The sequence below is a fragment of the Dipodomys merriami genome, unplaced genomic scaffold (assembly GCF_024711535.1).
Source record: "Dipodomys merriami isolate MVZ:Mamm:240054 unplaced genomic scaffold, mDipMer1.0.p SCAF_125, whole genome shotgun sequence".
NCBI classification, from domain to species: domain Eukaryota; kingdom Metazoa; phylum Chordata; class Mammalia; order Rodentia; family Heteromyidae; genus Dipodomys; species Dipodomys merriami.
Genome location: NW_027202549.1, coordinates 1,596,669 through 1,618,188, shown reverse-complemented (window position 1 = coordinate 1,618,188; position 21,520 = coordinate 1,596,669). Strand labels below are relative to the sequence as shown.

The 21,520-nt window shown below is 48.2% G+C and overlaps 1 long non-coding RNA gene across 2 annotated transcripts in view; it reads left to right on the top strand.

Moving 5' to 3' along the window:
- The first annotated feature begins 3,487 nt into the window (after positions 1-3,487).
- LOC138823934 (uncharacterized) overlaps positions 3,488-21,520 on the top strand; it is a 42,489-nt gene continuing 24,456 nt past the window's right edge. For both annotated transcript variants that reach the window (XR_011370964.1, XR_011370963.1), the window contains exons 1-2: positions 3,488-3,540; positions 8,821-8,898. This is a non-coding gene — a long non-coding RNA (uncharacterized lncRNA). The remainder of the gene's footprint in view (positions 3,541-8,820; positions 8,899-21,520) is intronic.

Here is a 21,520-nt window from a genome sequence, read left to right as displayed (position 1 = left end):
GCAGATGTGTTAGGAAATGACCTCTGCCCCCACTTTGCCCACCCAGATCCTCAACTTTCCAAGTACCCAGTCAGGAAGTTTTATTTCTTTTTAGTGGTGACGATTCAGTGTGTGTCCTCACGCACTGGAATATTCTCTTGTCATCGCCCACCTTCCATTGAGATCAAAATGAACACCTGGAAATGGAAAACTTGCCCAACTTTTTAATTAAAGAAGTTGTTTATTATTATTATTATTAATAATTATTATTATTATTTGTGCCCAGAGTATCTGCAATGCCCACGCGTGACAGAGATGTCCACCTAGAAAACAGGACTTTTAAAATGACTATTTCATTACATTTTTTAAAAAAAATTACAGGATCTTTTCATGAGCCTGTGCTGATACTGGGACTTGAACTCAGGACCTGGGTGCTGTCTGTCTCTGAGCTTTTTTTTTTTTTGCTCAAGGCTAGTGCTATACCACTTGAACCACACCCTCTCCTTCTGGCTTTTTGGGGGTTCATTAGAGATGAAAAGTCTTAACTGATTTTTTTTTCCTGCCTGGGCTGGCTTCGAACTGTGACCCTCAGATCTCGACTTCCTGAGTAGCTAGGATGACAGGCGTGAGCCACGGCCATCTGAGAAATTATATGTATACGTATATATATATATATATAATTTTCTATTTTTTAAAAAATCACATCATTCCTCAGCTCTCCATTTATAAAACTGCCTCTATCTTCAAAGGCTCCTTGAAGCTTTAGTGCTCTTTTCAAATAAACTCACACAGCCCAAGTACAAACACATCCAGTTTTCCATCTCAACGTTGTCTAAGAAGGTGGAGAAAAACCCTCTGGGTATGTGTGTGTGTGGGGGGGTGAAGGTTATGTTGCTAGAATGATCCAGGGTGAGTGTGTGTGTGTGTGTGTGTGTGTGTGTGAGAGAGAGAGAGAGAGAGAGAGAGAGAGAGAGAGAGAGAGAGAGAGAGAGAGAGAGAGAGAGAGAGAGAGAGAGAGAGAGAAAGATGTCAAGTCATCTAAAAACCAAGAGCCCGTCTTCCTGTCTGCCTGCTTCTTCCTCTCTCTGTGTGTTGGGCTGGGCTGTTTCCCGGCGCTGAGGTGGTGGTTTTGTCTTGAAATGACATCCACGCCCCAAATCAAAAAAATAAAAATTAAAAAAGCCCCAAAGACCCAACCAGCTGAACAAACAAACAAACAAACCACAACATAAAAACCCCACCAAACCCTCTTGCCTAGAAGTTTGGAGAGAAACACCCCCCGTAGGAGAAATCAAACTACTTGTCCTTCCAACCATGTGGTTAGAATATTAAATAACCCACGTGTTGCTGGGCGAGGCTGTGCAGAAGGCGGACGGTTGGACGTGACACCGCAGTTTTATCCCCCCCCCCTCCTCCGAATTCCTGCGATCTAGGTAGGGGAAGTGGGGGTGCAGCCTTGGAGAGTTGTGGGGGAGGGCATAAAGAAGTAGCAACCCCACAGCCTGTGTCGGGAATAAGAGCTGTGCAGAGTTCCTGGGGTGTGTGTGTGTGTGTGTGTGTGTGTGTGTGTGTGGATGGAGAGTGGGGAGAGGGGGTGTCTTTCCAATAGTCTCATGCTATCACAGAAGTGGGGTTCATTACGGATAACTAACAGTGGGGCTTTATAACCCCTCACCCCACCCCCTCCAGCAACTACCACTAGCCTGCACCTCCAGATGACGTATGATTAATGCGATCAATTGATTACCCGCATGCAGTTCTAGACACTGTGAATGTGCATCCAATGACTTGTTTCTGGGGCCATCTGGCTGGCTTCTTGTGGGGGGGGACCTGGTATGGGAGGGATGTGGATGCTTAGCTGTAGTCACTGCACCAATTTGGGGGGGAGTCTCAAGTCTGAGATACCCCCTCCATCCCACAAACCTAGGGAGGGAGTCATCAAAGCATCTCCTGGGGTGTGGTCATGGGGGTTGGGGTGTCATACACTGTATAGCCTAGAGTTGTGGGGGGGATATTGCAATATGCCAATGTGTGTGTGTGTCAGAGAGAGAGAGAGACAGAGACAGAGACAGAGAGAGACAGCGAGAGAGACCGGAGAGACACAAGGATGGAGAGAGAGGAAAAAAAATCATAGAAAAATACCAATCATGAGAGAGGAAAAAAAAAGAATCAAAAATCACTCTTGAGAGAGAAAAAAAATCATTTTAAAAATCACTAGAGAGGAAAAATCACAGAGAAGTAAAAATCACTAGAGATTCACAGGAATCATGCTTGTGAGCGAGGGAGGGGAAGATCATCTAGAAATAAAACAAATCATATTGAAAATATGGACAATCCTATGGAAAGAAAATAACTTGTATAGCAAATCCTACAGAACTAAAAGTCACTGGAGAGAAGGAAAGAGGGGGGGGATCATAAAAATCACTCTTGAGAGGGAGCAAATAGATAAAATAAAAAAATCACTAGAAAGACAGACAGGGGGAGAGGAGAGAGGAAAATTATAAAAAGCATAAAAATCACTGGCGAGAGAGAAAAAGATCCTAAAAAAATGAAAATGGAGAGAGACAATAATCAGGATTTTTTTTTTTTTTTTTACAAAATCAACTCTTGCTAACTGATGATCCATAGCAAATGGGGAGGGAGGGGGGGTCCATCCAGGCCTTGGACAGGGTGTGTGTGTGTGTGTGTAAGAGGGGGGACACACAAATGCAGGTATGCTAATTATGGGGGGGAACCTTCCTCCCCTCCCTCCCCCCCCAGGAATTAAAACCTGGGATCACCCAGCATTGCTAAAAGGCATTTGATTGACAGGTCACCCCCCACACACACACATATACCCATCCAACCCTCTATGCTCCCCACTTGCCCCCCTCCCTGGTTTCCCCGTCCCCCCCCTCTTCCCCTCCCCACACTTTCCATTCGTGGGTGGGGCGCCCAGTGCCGCGTAGTCCGGCCGTCCCGCGTCCCCCTAACTCCCCCCCACCATCACCACCCATTCCCAACACTGCAGAGGGAACTTCCAATCAGAGCGCGCCGGGGGTGTGTGTGAGTGTGTGTGTGGTGTGGAGGGTGCGGGAGGGGCGGGGGGAAGTGGGCGGAGGGAGTCCGGAGAGAGAGAGAGAGAGAGAGAGAGAGAGAGAGAGGGGGCGTGGCCTGGAAGGAACCATTCAGCACGGCGGCGGAGGGTGAACCGCTTTCCCCCGCCCCTGGGTCTCCCCGTCCTCCAATCGTCTTCCCCCCGCCCGTCGCCCCCCCTCCGGCGAGTCCGAAAAGGCGTGGTGGTAGCGTCCGCTGGGCTATAAAAGGCCCCGCCCCGGCGGCCGTGCGCCGGGTTGACAGGCGCCGGGGCTTCGCGCGGCAGCAGCGGCAGCGGCAGCGCGCGCGCGGCTGAGGAGGCCGGGGCTCCGCGAGCCCCGCCGGCTGGTGCTGGGGTGCGGTGTCTATCCTGCACCCCCCTTCTCCCTCTCGACGTGAAGTGGGAGAGGGGAGGGGTGCGTGTGTGGATGGGGGGGGGCCGGTGCGGACCACGCCGAGACGTCTGTGGATGGATGGGGTTCGGAGGTGAGCTGCGGGATGGGGGGCCCGGAAGGTGTGTGGGGGGACACTGAGCCTGGGGAGGGGGGAGCCGAGATCGAAGCTTGCCACAGCAGAAAAAAAAAAAAAAGAGGATGTGGGTCGTGGGCTTTCGTTCTTCGGATGGATGGATGACTGTCCCCCGAATGTGAGGAGGGTGGATCTGTGGGTGTTCCCATTGGGGTGCGGACTGGGTGGGGTGTGGGGTGGGGGGGAGCTTTCCCCCTGGGTGGGAAACAAACCCCTTTGCCTGTCTTGAGTGAGAACTTGACAAAAGGTGGGAATTGGGGGGGGGGAGAAAAAAAGGAGGAAATTTTTTTTAAAAAAAGTGGGGTGAGAGTGTAAAGATGGGGGGCAGCTGGTTAGCAAGTGGGGTTCTAGCCCTCTCCCCCCCAAAATATAAGAAAGCTTCCTGCAGAGACTGGGGAAGGGGTGCCATTTCATTCCCCCCACCCACCCCCTTCCCAACTCCCACCCAGCACCTCTGAAAAAAAATCCTCCCTCTCCCCCTCTCCAACCTTCCCCCCCCCAAAAAAAAAAGCTGAGGAGGCAAAAAAAACCCTGAGACATTTTTAGGGAGTGGTAGGTGGGTGAGGGTGTTCATCTAGAAGGTGACATCCCTTCTTCCTTCCTCCCCCTTCCCCCTCCCTCCCTTCTCCACCCCCCCCCAGAATAATCTGGTATTTCTGAGGACACCCCCACCCCCCCCCCACATACACACAACCAACCAACCCAGTTCCTCTGTAGTCTGCAGAAGGATCCAGGAAAGAGTCGATGAGATTTTTTTTTTCTTAAAGGTTATCTAGAAAAGAGTTTTTTTTTTTTCCTTTTTCTTTCTTTTTTTTTTTTTTTTTTTTTAACTTTTGGGGGCAGAAACTAGTCTTAAAAGTGCTGAATCATGTGGAAAAAAAAAAGAAAAGATGGGGAAAATAGAGTGGGACTGGGTGTTTTGGTCAAGTTGGGTGTTTCCCCCCTCCCCTCCACACACACACACACCCAAAAAGACTCCTCCATTTCTGCCTTTGCAGGTGAATGTGTTGAAAGTTAAGGCGTCGGTATTTAAATGGTTAATGTTGAGGACGGGGTGTCTCTGGCTTTAGGATTTGTCAGTTTGCTTGGGTTGGTGGCAAGTGGGAGGCATTGATTCTTTTTTTCTTTCCTCTGTCTTTAACCATATTTTGATTTGAAACAAAAAACCCAAAAGGGGGGGGGGTATCTTAAGATGTTATACGTGTGTGTGTGTGTGTGTGTGTGTGTGTGTGTGTGTGTCCTGTGTCTGTCTGTGCAAACTGGAATAGAGAGGAAAAAGCTGGCCAAGAAGTAGGGGACATGCTCTTTCGATGAGTAGAAGGATGTGACCAATTTGATTTGTCATATGCCACTGAAGGGGAAAAAAAAACAAACCTGCTAACACTGCAGAATGAAAAGAAGGGGAGAAAAAAATCAAATCAAATGAAGCAGGAGTTGCCCATGGGATGGGTGGGTAGGTGGGAAGGACATTAAAAAAAAAAAAAAAAAAACCTTCATCAAATTGCACTCAGTGGAAGTAGCAGTTTTCCTTTATTAACCTAACGTCTTTCTTGGTCGATTTTTTTGGGGTGGGAAGGTGCAGTTTTGAAGACACACTGAGAGGTCACACACCAAGTAGCATCCAGGAGATATTTCTTTTAAAAAACAATCAAGATTGATTTTTAAAAATTATATAGAGATATAAAATAAAATGAATGGGTGTGTCCCAAAGCGCTTTACATTTCCGTTGCTCATTACCTGCTGATTCATAGGGCATGGGAGGCTAGGAATTTTCCTCCGACACTTCACCTGTACTTGGCAAATAAAAGGAACACATGTTAAGCATCTTACCAGCTCACGGCTCCTGGACTTGTTACCTTTGATTACCTACACCTGTCACCTGTGTGACACAAAGGTTCCTTTTTTTCCCCTTTGCAGTGGTGCTGTGGAGAAATAGTGGCACTCTTGAATTGCACGGCTATTTTAGGAGGGAATTGAAGAGCATGCTTTCTCGTGTTTTCTTGACAGCCAGCGTTCTTAATATTCCATTAGCAAGACCTGTGGGGTGCCCCACCCAATTTCGGAACCTCTGCAAGACCAGGGGAGGAAAATCAGATAATTGCTATAGTACGGGGGGGGGGGGAGATTTATTTCTAGGCTTCTTGTCCTCTCTTTAGTGAAATAATTACTAAGGATCTGTAAGATCGTCTTATCTTAAAAAATTAAATAAAAGCACTGGGGTCCTTGGGGTTTTTAACCTGTGCGTGTATGAAAATAGCCATTTAACTTTGAGGAATTGGTTTGGGAGAAGAAAAAAAAAAGAGAGAGAGAAATAAGAACCGCGTCTACATTTTCAGCTACTCAGAATAAAAGTCATGATTTGGGGGGGGGGGGGGAAAGAGACAAAATGATCATAGCATAACGGAAAGTCCGAAAGAAGAATTTGGTTTTGTTTCTGCTTTGGGGTGAATATATCCATAATATTCTGTGATAAAGTTGTTTTTTGTTGGGTTTTTTTTTTTTTGGAAAGTCGGGGGGTCATTTTCAGGCAATGCATAGAATAAACCAGCACATTCTACAGCAGAGGTTGCTGGCTGGAATAAGAAATAGAAGGGTGGATCTCCCATTATTGCTGGGTTCTTGGAATAGAGTCATGATTGAAAGGACACTGCAAAATCCATATATAAGAACATCCTAGCTACTCAGGAAGCGGAGATCTGAGGATCACAGCTTCAAAACCCAGCCTGGGGAAGGAAAATCTGTGAGATTCTTCTCATTCCACAAACCACCCAAAAAGCCAGAAGTGGAGCTGTGGTTTGAGTGGTAGAGAACTACCTTTAACTGGGGAAAAAAAAAAAAAAAGCTCAGGGACAGCGCCCAGTCCCTGAGTTCAAGCCCTCAGATTGGCACCAAAAGCAACAAAAAAATACCCCACATTTTAGCTTCTCTGAAAAGACGTGATGAATTCGCCATTCCAATTGTACCACTGCGCTTACGCCATTTATTACAAGACAAGCAGGTTTGACCAAGAGGAAGAGCGCTAGGAAGCATTATGTAAAACAAAAATCAGAGAGATGCCAAGTTGATAGCATCTTTAAAAAAAATACTTAAGGGAAAAATGGTATTTTTTTTTAACTGATTGCTCAAAGGACCGCCTGCTTTTTCAAATCGTAATACAACGAGCAGTTAGCATATTGGTAGTTAATGTGAAAATTTCTCCAGATGCAAAGAAAAATCAGACCTGCTCTAGCCAGAGGTCTACTTTTAATATAGATAGATAGATAGATAGATTATTGATTTATTTTCTATGCTGGTCCTGGGACCTGATCTCAGGGCCTGGGCTCTGTCCTTGACCTACAATCTTCAGATCTCAGCTTTCTGAGAAGCTAACAGGCATGAGCCACCGGCACCTGGCCTTAGTTTTTTTTTTTTTTTTTAATTTAATAGCCCACCACCTTGCTTTAAATTCACTGCATTTACAAATCCTAGCACCTGGAAAGAGCTAGAGAGAAGGGGAAAAAAAGTGGTGTGTATATATATATATATATATATATATATTTTTTTTTTTTTTTTTTAACCTGATTGCTAAAAAGACTGCATGATTTTTCAAATCACAATACAGTGAGCCGTTAGCATATTGGTAGGTAATGTGAAAAAAAAATCCTCCAGATTGAAAAAAAGAAATCAGAGCTGCTGCAACCGGTGATCCACATTTTTTTTCCTTTTTTTTTTTTATTTAAAAAAAAAAAAGCCAACCCACCTGCAAAGAGACAGACAGACAGAGACAGAGACTGAGTCACTAGGAACATCCAATCCAGTGAAATTGCCGGTGATGGTAGCTCATTCTAATCTCAAAATAGATTTCAGACCAGGCGCTGTAGCTCATGATACCTGTCATCCTAGTTACTTAAGAACCATGGTTCAAAGCCATCCAAGGCAGGAAAGTCTATGCGACTCTTTATCTCCAATGAAGTACCCCAAAAAGCTGCATTAAAAAAAAAACCTGTGACTCAAGTGGTAGAGCTATAGAACTTGGTGCAAAAAATAAATAAATAAAAGCTTCAAGGACAACGCCCAGGTCGCGAGTTCAAGTCCCAGGCCCGGCACCAAAACTATTTTATATTAAATAAAATTAAAACTCGGCTGCTTCAGGAATCAAATCGGTAACACTTGAGTTTTGGAGTGTGGGTGATCTTAATGTCTACTGAGCTTTTTTTATTTTTATTTTTTCCTTCAAGGTTAGGGTAATATCACTTGGAGCCACAACACCACTTCTGTTTTAGGTTTTGGTGGTTTTTTTTTTTTTTTTAGGTGGCTCATTGGAGATACGAACCTCCCAGACTTTCCAGTTGGAGCTGGTTTGGAACTGCGATCCTCCGGATCTCAGCTTCTTGAGTAGCTAGGATGACAGGTGTGAACCACTAGCGTCCAGCATTTTTTTTTCTTTTATCTCACCCTTAGGACATGGAGATTCTTGCAGAATAGAGAACAGAATATAGTTGCCCTTCACGGATTACTGAAGCTTCTCACATGATAATGATTGGCTGAGCCAGATATTGGCGGCTCACGCCTGTCATCCTAGCTACTCAGGAGGCTGAGATCTGAGGATCCTGGTTCAAAGTCAGCCCGGGCAGGAAAATCTGTGAGACTCTAATCTCCAATGAACCACCATAAAACTGGTGGTAGAGCACTAGCCTTGAGCTGAATAACTCTGAGACAGTGCCCAGGCCCTGAGTTCAAATCCCAGTACCAGCACACACACACAAATTTTGGAGATTGTTGCTCCTTTAAATCTCGGTGACAGTCAATACTTCCACACAGGTTTTTTTTTGTGTGTGTGCACAATTCCAGAGTGTTCTTTAGTGTGCACATTCTGCCACATCCATAGGATGTCCTACACAAAATGGAAGTGGTATTTACAGTTCATCCAGTGCTGCTTTCTGAGGATGCTCACTAAAGCTCTTAACTGCTGCTCTGGGGACTTGAACTCTGGGCCTGGGTGCCGTCCCTGCCCAGGACAGCTTCAAACCCCAAATCCTCACATCTCAGCCTCCGGAGTAGCTGGGATTACAGGCGTGAGCCACGAGGTACCTGCTGTTCTATTCAAAGCAGCTTAGTCCTAAGTAGCGAGGCTCCAGTTCTTAGGCCTCGCTTCCGTTCAGAATTCATCTCCTTTGACCTCAACCTCATCCTGGCTGCTTCTAGAATGTGCCAACTCACCCAATGTCTGCTAATGATCTCTCTCCTTCCGTCTTGCAGGTGGATTCTGCTACTCTGCGCACTTCTGCGGACTTCTTGTTTGCCTGCGTGCATGAGCAATTCAGCAAGCCAAAACACGTAAGTTCAGCCAATTGACTATCACCCCCTGAGATCACCCCAAGACTTCAGCATCCTATGGGTGGCGAAGATGGGCTGGCTGGCTGGGTGAAGTTGGCATTGTGTCATTGTGATTTTTGTCACCTACACGCCAGGTCAGCCATCGATTGGTATCTTTACCTTCCCATGCACAGTTATAGAATATGAGGTGTTGGTATTTTGGGGGGGTGGCTGGGGTGGGGGGAGATAGTACTGAATGGACAGTTCTCTTCAGTGCAGCCCTGTTTGGTCAAATCCTATTTGAAAGTGCAATCCCCACCCAGCTTCAAGAATAGAATGCTTTTCTGGTTCAATGCAGGTCCATGGGGATCGGTGGAATACAGTCACCCCAAAAGTGATCATTCTAGCTGCCCCCAATCTTTGCCTTTAGCAAGGTTATGTGTTCAAGTCTCCAACAGAACAGGTGGCTGGGTGGGTGGCTGGGTGGGTCGGGTAGGAATTCTCCAGGATGTCTGGGGTTGGATCTGCCTTCTGTAATTGATTGATGTGAAATTCTTCCATGTGTGATGATGGTGTGTGCACACACACACACACACTTGTGCATGCGTACATGCTGGGACTTGAACTCAGGGCCTGGGCGCTGTCCCCAAGCTTTTTGTGCTCAAGGCTCGTGTTTTCCCATTTGAACCCAAACTCCACTTCTGGATTTGGGCTTCGAAATGCGATCCTCAGCTCTCAGCCTCCGAAGTAACTAGGATGACAGGCGTGAGCCACCGTGGCCCGGCCAACTCCTAAGCTCCACTGTGCATCTTCAAGCAGAAATGGACCCGTGTCGAGATCTCTTCTTATCACTTGGTGGACCTCAAGTGTATCATTTATGACTTTTTTTTTCCCTAAAAGCTGAGCATGGTGATACATCCCTGTAATCCCAGCACGTTGGACACTGAGGTTGGAGGATCACAAGTTGGAGGCCAGCCTGGGTTATATAATTCACTGTGAGACATCATAAGACAGGCATCAGTGGTTCATTCCTGTCATCCTAGCCACTCAGGAGGCTGAAATCTGAGGATCGTGGCTCAAAGCCAGCCCAGGCAGGAAAGTCTGTGAGACTCTGATCTCCAATAAACCACTAGAAAACCAGAAGTGGCACTGTGGCTCAAGCGGTAGAGCACTCGCCTTGAGCTGAAGAACTGAGGGGCAGCGCCCAGGCCCAGAGTTCAAGCCCCTGGAAGGGCAAAAATAAATAAATAAACCATAACGGTGACGGTGATGTCTTTCATCAATGGCTAGGTCTAGCAAGCTGATTTTCATACGAAACACCATCTGTCTTTTTCCTTGATTTTTTCTGCTCTGTCTCCACCCTCCCACCCCGTTACCTAGAACATTCCGTCCATTTCCTTCCGGTTGCATTTTTTTGTTTCTCTGCACCGGCGTATAGCTGGAGTTGCTAATAGAACTTTCCAGCCCGCATGGTACATATTGATTATTTGCAATCACCTTTGAGCTTGACTGGATATCCATAATGACATGTCTATCAAGAGGAGAGAAAAAAATAATAAATGCTCCTCATACATGTCAAAATCACGAGGAGGAAAACCTTTTTTTTTTTTTTTAAGAAAAGGGCAAAAAAGTCCCGAATAGCACATGAGATACCAGGTTTACTGTGGCATGCAGATTGAAATGGTATCTTCTACGCTGGCTGGAGATGGAGTTTGGAAAGCCAGCCCCCAATACCAGCCTCCTGCCACCTGCCTTTCTTAGTGCATTTTGGATTTTGCCCTTTTCCTATTATGCCACCGTAAACATCTCCTAGAACCCCAAGCAACCAGAAAGATCTTTTCTCCCTGAGGCAGGTATTCAGAAATTGCAAAACAGCTCTGTTGCAGTTTGGAGGCGGTGTAGGAAGGGGTTGGGGGGGGCCTGGCTGTAGGCCCATAGCCTTTTGTTTGACTTTATTTTTTTACAGAATAAAAAAAGCTTGTTTTAATATCTATTTAATGTAAATATATAATTTAATTTTTGAGATTTAACTTAATATATAGTAAAACAAGCTTTTTTCCTGTAAAAATAAAGTCAAATAAATATATGTGTATACATATATATAATATATATTATATATATGTATGTGTATGCATATATATTATATATATTATATATGTATGTATACACACACATTGGTCGTGGGGCTTGAACTCTGGGCCTGGGCGCTGTCCCTCAGCTCTTCAGCTCAAGGCTAGTGCTCTACCACTTGAGCCACAGCGCCACTTCCGGTGTTTTGGTGGTTCATTGGAGATAAGAGTCTCATGGGCTTTTCTTACCCAGGCTGGCTTTGAACTGCGATCTTCTAGATCTCAGCCTCCTGAGTAGCTAGGGTGACGAACCATCCATTATTTTCTTAGGAAGGACTGAACGGAGGAATACAGCCAAGCCTTAGGAAAACCAAAATTTAATTTTTTTCTTTTTTTTTAAAGCTTCTTATTGAATGGTAAATGAAGAACTCTCTTTTAATCTTCTTCTTTTTCTATACCGTTCTTTAAAATCACTTTTCCTAAAGACACGTGCTAGTATAGACTCACGCCTGTCATCCTAGCTACTCAGGAGACTGAGATCTGAGGATCAAAGTTCAAAGCCAGCCCCGGCAGGAAAGTCCATGAGACTCTTATCTCCAGTGAGCCGCTCAGAAAACCGGAATTAGTGCTGTGGCTCAAGTGGTAGAGCGCCCACCTTGATCTGAAAAACTCAGGGACAGGGCCCAGGCCCTGAGTTCAAACCCCAGGACTGGCATATACCCTAACAACAAAAACAATTAAAGCAACAAAAACCACAAGATACCTAGGTTTCCTTGTAATTGGCAAATATTCATGCAAGATAGTATAACCCACCACCAGGAGGGGGACAAAAAGCAGTAGAACTAGTTTTTCTTCCATCCATGACTTAAAGAAGAATAAGAAGGAGGTTGATGTAATGAATTCAGGTGATAATTGGCTTTTTTGGTGGTGGTGGTGGTGGAACTTGAACTCAGGACCCGGGTGCTAGTCCCGAGCTCATTTATACTAATGATATTTTATATCACACATTTATTTTAGATAACGTAATATAGTTATATTTTACATCTATATTAGATTATAAATAATACATGTCCGTTATGTTAAGTTGGTGGTGTGAACCACATGGGTCTCTGCGCTCCTGAATATCTGGGATTACAGGCGTGAACGACAGTGTCCAACCTCCATGTGGTTTGTTTTTCTCTACTCCAGCCAGCAACTCCAAGATACTTTTTCTTTTATACGGCTGCAGCTTAAAACCACGAACCCTGTTACAGACCCTCCTTGTCAACATCTCTTCTTGGACCATCATCCCCAGGAGATAATTTTGTGATCACACAATGGTTGACCCTCAGTCTAGCCATAGTATGAAATCTCCAGAACGTTCTTAGAGAAATCATAGACCAGTATTTTTACAGATCCAAGGGATGGATGTTGTGATAACATAGACAAACTCCCTCTGAGACTAGAGTTTTGGTGTTTTTTGGTGGTGGTGGTGGTGGTGGTGGGGCTTGAACTCTGGGCCTGGGCACTGTCCCTGAGCTCTTCAGCTCAAGGCGAGCACTCTACTACTTGAACCACGGCACCACTTCTGGGTTTCTGAGTGGTTTATTGGAGATCAGAGTCTCACGGACTTTCCTGCCAGGGCTGGCTTTGAACCTCAATCCTCAGATCTCAGCCTCCTGAGTAGTGAGCCACCACGCCCAGCTTGAGACTAGAGTTTCAACTCACTGGAAAGGAAAAACAACTTCAGTGTGTGGGAGGGAGGGACATAAACGCCCTGTCATCCTAACTCATCTGGAGGCTGAGATCTAGAGGATCACGGAGTGAGGCCAGCCCAGACCCCCCCCCCCCCGGCGGGGAGAGGGGGGAAATCTGAGACTCTTGATCTCCCATCAACCACCAAAAAGCCAGAAGTAGGGGCCATGGCTCAAGTGGTAGAGCACCAGAAGAAGAAGAAGAGGAGGAGGAGGAGAAGGAGTTGGTCCTCAAGGACAGTTGCACCCAGGCCCTGAGTTCAAGCCCCAGGACACACACACAGACTCTCTCTCTCTCTCTCTCTCTCACACACACACACACACACACACACACACACACACACACAGAATTATTCACACAGGCCTCTCCAGGGCAGTCTGTTCATGCAGAAGAATGACAGCAGAATGGTCGGCCTTAGTGCCATGTCGCGTTTTATTTCTAGAAGGTTCTATGCTTGGCATGGGGCCAAGAAAGCAAAGAGGAGGAGGGGGTTTTGGTCCTTGGATGGCAGGCACGCTGCCAGGCCTGATTGTGTCCAGCGGGGTAACGGCCTGGCTGGAGCCGTAGAAGGGTTGTGAATGGATGATGGTCTTCCACACTGGCACCGGCGGTTATGGGAGGGGGTGGGGGGGTGGCTCCAGCTGGCACCGACTGGGGGTGCACCACCTGCTTGTAGCTTAAGAGACAGTCCAGCCCAGCTCAGCCCCAGCAGTGTGTGGCATGACACGGCCCAGAGCCCTGGGCCTGGGCCTCTTCATGTTTGACGGGTGCCATATTGGAAAAGACCCTGGGTGTGGGGTGAACTACTGCTTTGAACCCTCCACCCTCCATCCATTGAGGACAAGCCTCTGGTTTAGAAGGGAGTCCAGCCTCCAAAAGAGGCTCACGGTCCATTCTGCTATGGAAAGGACCAAAGAAGCATCTAGATCCATCTAGAACTTTCTTTTTTATTTTGTGCTGGTCCTGGGGCTTGAACTCGGGGCCTTGGGCGCTGTCCCTTCGCTTTATTTTGTTCCCCTTGATGCTAGGAGGGGGTCTGACCTCTTGAACTACACCTCCACTTCAGCTTTTTGGCTGGTTCACTGGAGATAAGAGTCTTCATGGACTTTCCTGACCCGGCTGGCTTTGAATCACGGATCCTCTAGATCTCGGCCTCCTAAGTAGCTACGATGACAGGCGTGAGCCACTGGCGCCCATCTTCGAGGTTTGTTTTATTTTACTGTTTTAAATCTACAGATCTGGGCTGGGAAGGTGGCTCAGTGGTAGAGCGCTTGCCTCGCATGCATGAGGCCCTGGGTTCGAATCCTCAGTATCACAGACATAGAAAAAAGCCAGAAGTGGCGCTGTGGCTCAAGTGGTAGAGGGCTAGCCTGGAGCTAAAAGAAGCTGAGGGACAGCGCCCAGACCCTGAGTTCAAGCCCCAGGACTGGCAAAAAGAAACATCCACAGATAGTTCTTTTATGCTTGGTAATCTGCCTTTGTCTGTTCTTACCTTGTCTGGACGAATCACTATTTCAATAACTTCGTATTTTTGTTCTGTTCGGTGAAGAGGAGAAATTCTACCTCGGGGTTATGAGCGAGAGGAAGGGCTGTTCGGTGTTTGGTTTAAGGATAGACAGGTGTGGCTGAAAAACAACAACAATAAAATGCTCCCAGTGTTTGAACAGCTGCAGACTTGCACTGGGCATGCCAAGAGGGTTTTGTTTTGACATGGGGTACAAGAGAAAAATGAAGAAAAATTCTAGCCAGGCGCTAGTGGCTCACGCCTGTCATCCTAGCTAGGCTGAGATCGAGAGGATCGGGGTTCCAACCCAGCCTCGGCCAGGAAAGATCATGAAACTCTTACCTCCAATGAACCACCAAAAGCCAGAAGTGGTGCTGTGGTTCAAGTGGTAGAGCACTAGCCTGGAGCACAAAGAAGCTCAGGGACAGCACCCAGGCCCTGAGTTCAAGCCCCAGGATAAGCAAAAAAATAAAATAAAAAATATTTAAAAAGGCTTGATAAATTAAAAATTTGCATGTGTTTACAACTATTCCTGGAAAGCAAATTAGAAAGTCAAAGGCGTTGAATTGAAACCCAGCTTTGGCCCAAAGCTCTTGAAAAACAAGCAAATATAAGTGCTAGCCACCGATATATTTTTTTAACGTGGATTTACAAAAAGTAAATATCTAAGTAATTTAATTTCGCGGAATTTTATGATTGTGCTCTGAGCGATTGGTGGCTTTCTGTGTGTATACGTGTGTAGTGTAGGGTTTTTGTTGTTGTTGTTTTAATAATAGAAGATCACTGGAAAATTCCAACAGAATTATTTCCTAAGTATCCTCTGCTTTGTTTTTGTGTTTTCATTTTTGTCAGTCATAGGGCTTGAACTCTGGGCCTGGGCGCTGTCCCTCAGCTCTTCAGCTCAAGACTAGCGCTCTACCACTTGAGCCACAGCGCCACTTCCAGTTTTCTGATGGTTTAATTGGAGATCAGAGTCTCACAGACTTTCCTGCCCTGGCTGGCTTTGAACCATGATCCTCAGATCTCAGCCCCCTGAGTAGCTAGGATGGCAGGCGTGAGCCACCGGCTGCTGGTTTGTTTTAATGGAGGTCTAATTAGGAATGGCTTATGCATTGAATCCCACACACACCCCCCCAGAGAAATCACTGGAAAAACAAAAAAGCATACAGTTCTTTCTCTTCCTCTTTCCTTCCTCCTAAACTCACATTTGACCACAACTGCTTTAGATGTGTTCAATTTCAATTATAAGGATGACCATCGTAAGTGGGAGGGAGCCGCCAGGGAGGTGTTTTTTGGTCTTTTAAATCAGGGTACCTTGGAAATAAATGATCATTTTCATTACACAGAAGAAAACGCATGTTTTCTTCATTACAAAAGCCAGAAGGATTACAGTGATGGCGTTTGTATTGTTGTTGTTCAGGAACTTTTCATTCTACCTATCAAAGCGACTTGGGTGGTGTAATTAAATTAGCGCGTTTGTCCTGTCATCTGGGAAATGGCCGTGTGTCTTAGACAAATCACCTGAGTTGATTTTTCAGAGGTAATGTCCATCGGCCAGTAAACGGGGGGCAGGAATGTCTTGGCCCATCCCGATCCATCTGATTTTAGTTCTCAGTGCTCCTAGAAGCTCACTGAGATGCACCTGTTCCCATGTGCTTTCGAAACCAGGCACGGTGGACTCTGTTGGACTCTGGAGGCTGAGATTGGGAGGATCGCAGTTCGAGGCCAGCAAGCCTGGCAGCCGGGAGGAGGGGAATAATGTGGCATTTCAAAAGACAAAAAGCAATCAGAGCCAAATAACAACCACCAATCTCAAAGCAAAAACACCACCACCACCAACACCAACAACAAATCCCACGTTTCCATCTTCTGGAATTTGTTTTGGTAAATCCTATTTTAGGCCGGGCGCCCGGTGGCTCACACCTGTCATCCTAGCTGCTCAGGAGGCTGAGATCGGAGGATGGAGATTGGAGGTCAGCCTGAGTAGTCGAGACTCTTTTTTTTTTTTTTTTAATCTCCAGTGAACCCCAACAAGAAGCTGGAGGTTGGAGCTGAGCGTCAACCGGTAGCCCTGAGTAGAAAACAAGTTAAGGGACAGTGTCTAGGCCATGAGTTCAAACCCTCCTAGGACTAGTGAACACACACACACACACACACACACACACACACACACACACACACACACACACACACACACACACACACGCACACACGATTGGGTTTCGATGCAGTTTTGCAGGATACAGCACCAGGAAGAGTGGCAGGTTTCTTCTTTATGTAATTTGGGTATTTTAAGCAACTTTATTTCAGGGCCGTTGGCCTATTTGGAGCGAGAGATAATTGACCCATGCTAACAAGCCCACGTTACCTTGGAAAGAATAAATTAAGAATGGGACCCGGAGACACCCTCCCGTGCTCTCCCCAGAGACCCTCAGGAACTAGTTTCTGAGCGATCGGAAGAGGGGAAGGCGTGTGGAGAGCCTCTCTGAGCCTCTCCTGAAGTTTTAGCCCAAGTCGCATCTTCTCCAGGCTTGATCCTCAGCGCCTCTGCTTTGTGCTTGTGTCCCTCCCTTCCCATCCGTGGAATTTTCCTCCATCAGCATCTCCAGGTGGCTCCCCAGCCGCTGTCTCTGACTCTTTTTGCTCAAGGCTGGCGCTCTACCCCTTGAGCCACAGTGCCATGCCCAGTTTGGGGCTGTCCATTGGCGATCAGAGTCTTCTAGGCTTTCTTTCCCCGGAGCTGGCTTCCAACCGTGATCCTCTAGATCTCAGCCTCCTGTGTAGCTGGGAGGTACTCTGGGGACTTCATACGGGGAGTACTCTGCCTCCCTCTTCCCTCCTCCTCCTCCTCCCTTCCTCCCTCTGCCCCTCCTCCCTTCCTCCCTCCTCCCCCCACCCCCCCGTTCTTGTGTTTCAAGCCAAGACCCACAAGGGGTTGGAATCAAAGCCGAACGAGCTCGGCCGAGCCATTCCTGACCTACAAAAATAGCAATTCAACTTTCTCCCTGTCACCCTGAATCCGCTTCTCCGCAACAGCAACCAGATCGTGATCCCAGCTTCTCCGGAGACTGAGCGCTGACTGAGGGTCAGGGTTCAAAGCCAAGCCTGCGGGGACGGGGGGAAATGCAACCTAGCCTCCACCTGGCGCAGCCGGCCTCGAACTGCGATCCTCCCATCTCAGCCTCCAGAGAAGCGGGGATGACCGGCCAAGGGGTGAGTGAAATTCGCATATACTCTAAAGCCCCCTAAGTCAGATCTTTCTAGGCAGTATAATTGCAGTTGATTTCCGTCTTCCGTCTCACTTACTGAAATGGCACCTGTGCTGTTAAGTCCCACGAGAGAACTTGGTCAAGCGTTTGTGATCTTTTGCTCTGTGTGTGTATGTGTGTGTGCAAAATTACCAAGAAGGGAACACACCCGTGGAAATCCCCAGAAATGCCACTCGCATCCAGAATGGATCCGTTTGCTTTCTCCTTTCGTTCAGGTTCAGCTGGAGGTGGTCGAGTCTTGTGCTTCTGGTTAGAGGTATTTTTCTTTTTATTTCCTTATATTTGTGTCCGTTGCGGGACTTGAACTCAGGGCCCCGGGGCACAATCTCTGAGCTTGTGTGCTCAAGGCGAGCGCTTTACCTCTTTGAGCCACAGCTCCACTTCTGGCTTTTCTGGTGGTTGATTGGAGCTGAGAGTCTCACCCACTTTTCTGCCTGGGGCTGGCTTTGAACCATGATCCTCTAGATCTCACCCTCCTGAGTAGCTGGGAAGACAGGCGTGAGTCACCGGCGCCAGGCTGGGGCAATTTTAGTTTTATTTATTGTGGTGCTGGTATTGGGGCTTGAGCTCGGGGCCTGGGCGCTATCATCAATTCTAGATTTTTCCAAATCGTTCATTGGAGATAAGAGTCTCTGGGACTTTCCTGCCCGAGCTGGCTTTGAACCGCGATCCTCTAGATCTCAAGTGGGGATGGGAATGTGGCTCATGGAACTTTCTACAGACTTCCCGTAGGAAGGAATTATTGCGTGGCTGTCTGTGTATACTAAGTCCTGGTGTCTGGCTCATGAGAAGATGAATGAAGGAATGAAGGAATGAGGGTGAACAGAGAGTAGAGAGGGCCAGGGGGTCGCATGCGTGTGTGCACCTGTCTTGGGGCTTGAACTCAGGGCCTGGGAGCTGTCCCTGCGCCCATTTTCCCTACTGAAGGCTGGTGCTCTACCCCTTGAGCCACAGCTTCCTTTTTGGCTTTTTCTTTGGCTAGCTCAAGGAAGATTAGCATCTCAGTGGGATTTACCTGGGGGCTGGCTGGCTTTGAACTGCCAGCCTCAGCCTCCTGAGTAGCCGGGATTACAGGCGTGCAGCACAGGGCTCTGGCCTGGGAAGGCTCTCTTTTCTGTGGTGTTGACTCTTGAGCAGCTTTCCTCCTGTCCCCCATGCTACCTCCTCCTCCTCCTCCTCCTCCTCCTCCTCCTCCTCCTCCTCCTCCTCCTCCCCCTCCTCCTCCTCCACCTCCTCCTCCTCCTCCCCCTCCCTTCTTCCTCCTCCTCCTCCTCCTCCACCTCCACCTCCTCCTCCTTCTCCTCCTCCTCCTCCTCCTCCTCCACCTCCTCCTCCTCCACCTCCTCCCTTCTTCCTTCCTCTTTCTCTGCTCCTCCTCCTCTTCCCTTCCTCCATCTTCCTTCCTTTTCTTCCTCCTCCTCCCCCTCCTCCTCTTTTCTTCCTTCCTCCTCCCTCCTCCCTTCCTTCCTCCCTTCCTTCTCCTTGTCCCTCTCCTCCTCCTTCTCCTCTTCCTCCTTGTCCTCCTCCTCCTCTTCCTTCCTTCCTCCTCCTTCCTCCTCCTCCTCTTCCTCCTTCTTTTCTTCTCTTCCTCCTCCTCTTTCTCCATCTCCTACTCTTCTCCTCCCCCCTCCCCTTTCTCTCTCCCCCTCCTCCTACTTCTTTCTCCTTCCTTCCCTCCTCCTCCTCCTCCTCTTCCTCCTCCTCCTCCTCTCCCTTCTGATTCTAAAAGTAAGCGTCGTCCCTTTGAGACAGTTGGAAAAGTCCAGAAAAGCAAAGCGTAGAGGGAAAACCAACGCCACCGCCTTCGCAGCTGTAGGCGCGCCGTGCTCCGGCCTCCGGCCTCCAGCCTCCAGCCTCCGACCTCCAGCCTCCGGCCTCCGACCTCCAGCCTCTGTGCTCGCTCTCGGCTTTGCGTGCAGTAGCTAGAGCTGGCTTCTGCTGTAGCTGGCCTTCCTTCCTCCACTTCTGGTTTGCTTTCCTTGTTGTGGGTCGTGGGGCTCGAACTCAGGGCCTGGGCGCTGCCCCTGAGCTCTTTTGACTCAAGGCTGGTGGTGCGCTACCCGTTGAGCCACGGCGCCACTTCTGGGTTTTTTGGTGATTCATTGGAGAGAAGAGTCTTTCAGGGAACTTCTCCTGTGCCGGGCTGGCTTTGAACCGCGATCCTCTAGATCTCAGCCTCCTGATGACACACGTGAGCCACCGGCACCTGGCTCATTTCTGCTCATTGTCTTGCGCAGATGCTCAAGATGACCAAACAACCTCCAAAGCTCCTCAGACTTTTCCAGAACCCAGACAGGATCTTAGCACACAGGAGAAAGTGGATTTTTTTGTTCACCTACTATTGGATGGAGGCCCTCTCCCCCCTGCCCCCCGTCCTAGCTACTCAGGAGGCTGAGATCCGGAGGATCGTGGTTCAAAGCCAGCCCGGGCAGGAAAGTCCATGAGACTCTGATCTCCAATAAAACCACTCAGAAAACCAGAAGTGGCGCTGTGGCTCAAGCTGTAGCGGGCTCGCCTTGAACGAAAGAGCTCAGGGACAGCGCCCAGGCCCTGAGTTCAAGCCCCACGACCCACTAAAAGAGGGGGGGGTGGAAAGAGATCAACAGGGAAGAGCTACTTGGTTTGGATGGCGGCCTTGGCACGTACATTCTGCTCAGAATTGGAAGGCACCCCAGCTGTCAGAGAAGAACAGGTCCCCCCCAACCCCCTGCACACACACCCCCCCATCTCATTCCTCCCACAGACTCGGGCTTTCCCGGGTCTGTTACCAAGAGACAGCTGCGCGCTTCGAGCCCAGAACCTGATGACAAATCACTTCGCAAGTTGTCTGTTGCCAAGGCACAGAGAGAGACAACGGGAGGAACTTCCCCGCTCTCCTCTTCGAGGCCTGCCCCAGTGGACCGCGATCCTACGGATCGAGTTGGCCCATGAAACCACCTTACCTGGGGCCGGAAGAAAAGACAGATCTCTCCCAATATGGGACATGGCTTCTTCAGGAGCCAGCCTTTCTAAGTTAGTCTTTACAAATACTGTGTGTGTGTGTGTGTGTGTGTGTGTGTGTGTGTGTGTGTGTGTGTGTGTGTGTGTGTGTGTGTGTGTGTGTGTGTGTGTACTAGGATTTGAACTCAGGACCTAGGGGCTGACCCTTTGCTTTTCCCCCTCAAGGCTAGCAATTGAGCTGTAGCCCCACTTCTGGCTTTTTGCTCTTCTTCACTGGTGGTTAAGAGTCTCATGGAATTTCCCACCCACACTGGCCTTCAGACCACGATCCTCCTATTTCAGCCTCCTCTTGGGTAGCTGGGATGACAGGCCAGACCCACTGATGCCCAGCTTTATCCAGGACGGTTTTTTTTTTCCCCTTTGGTCGGTCGTGGGGCCTGAACTCTGGGCCTGGGCGCTGTCCCTCAGCTCTTCAGCTCAAGGCGAGCGCTCTACCACTTGAGCCACAGTGCCACTTCTGGTTTTTGGCTGGTTTGGGGAGGTAAGGCTCTGGTGGGCTTTGTCTGGAAGGAGCTTTAGAAACACCGCCCTGACCCAAGCAAATGTGGAAATCTCCCCAGCCAGGTGAGATCCAGCACTATCCAGCCTTGACCTACTTCCTCCAACTCAAGTTCTCCATCAAAGGAATTCTTGAGTGTTCCCAGAACATTCTTCCTGCTCCTCCACCCACCCCCACCCGAGCCCAAGCATTAGGTCACACCCACATATTTCCAGCAACACTGAAAATCACAGGCCAGGCAGGAAAAGCCCAGATGCCTGGTGGCGCCTCCTGCCTGTTACCCTAGCTACTCAGGAGGCTGAGATCTGAGAGGATCGTGGTTCGAGACCAGCCGGGGAGAGGAAAGTCTGTGAGACATCTTATCTCCAATGGATTACCCCCCCAAAAAAAACCAAAAACAAGAAACAGAAGTGGAGCTGTGGCTCAAGTGGTAGAGCACCTGCTCATTAGAATGCAAGCTCCACCCCTGCCCTGGCTCATTAGAATACAAGCTCCACCCCTTCCCTTCCCTGTTAGAATGCAAGCTCCACCCCTGCCCTGGCTCATTAGAATACAAGCTCCACCCCTT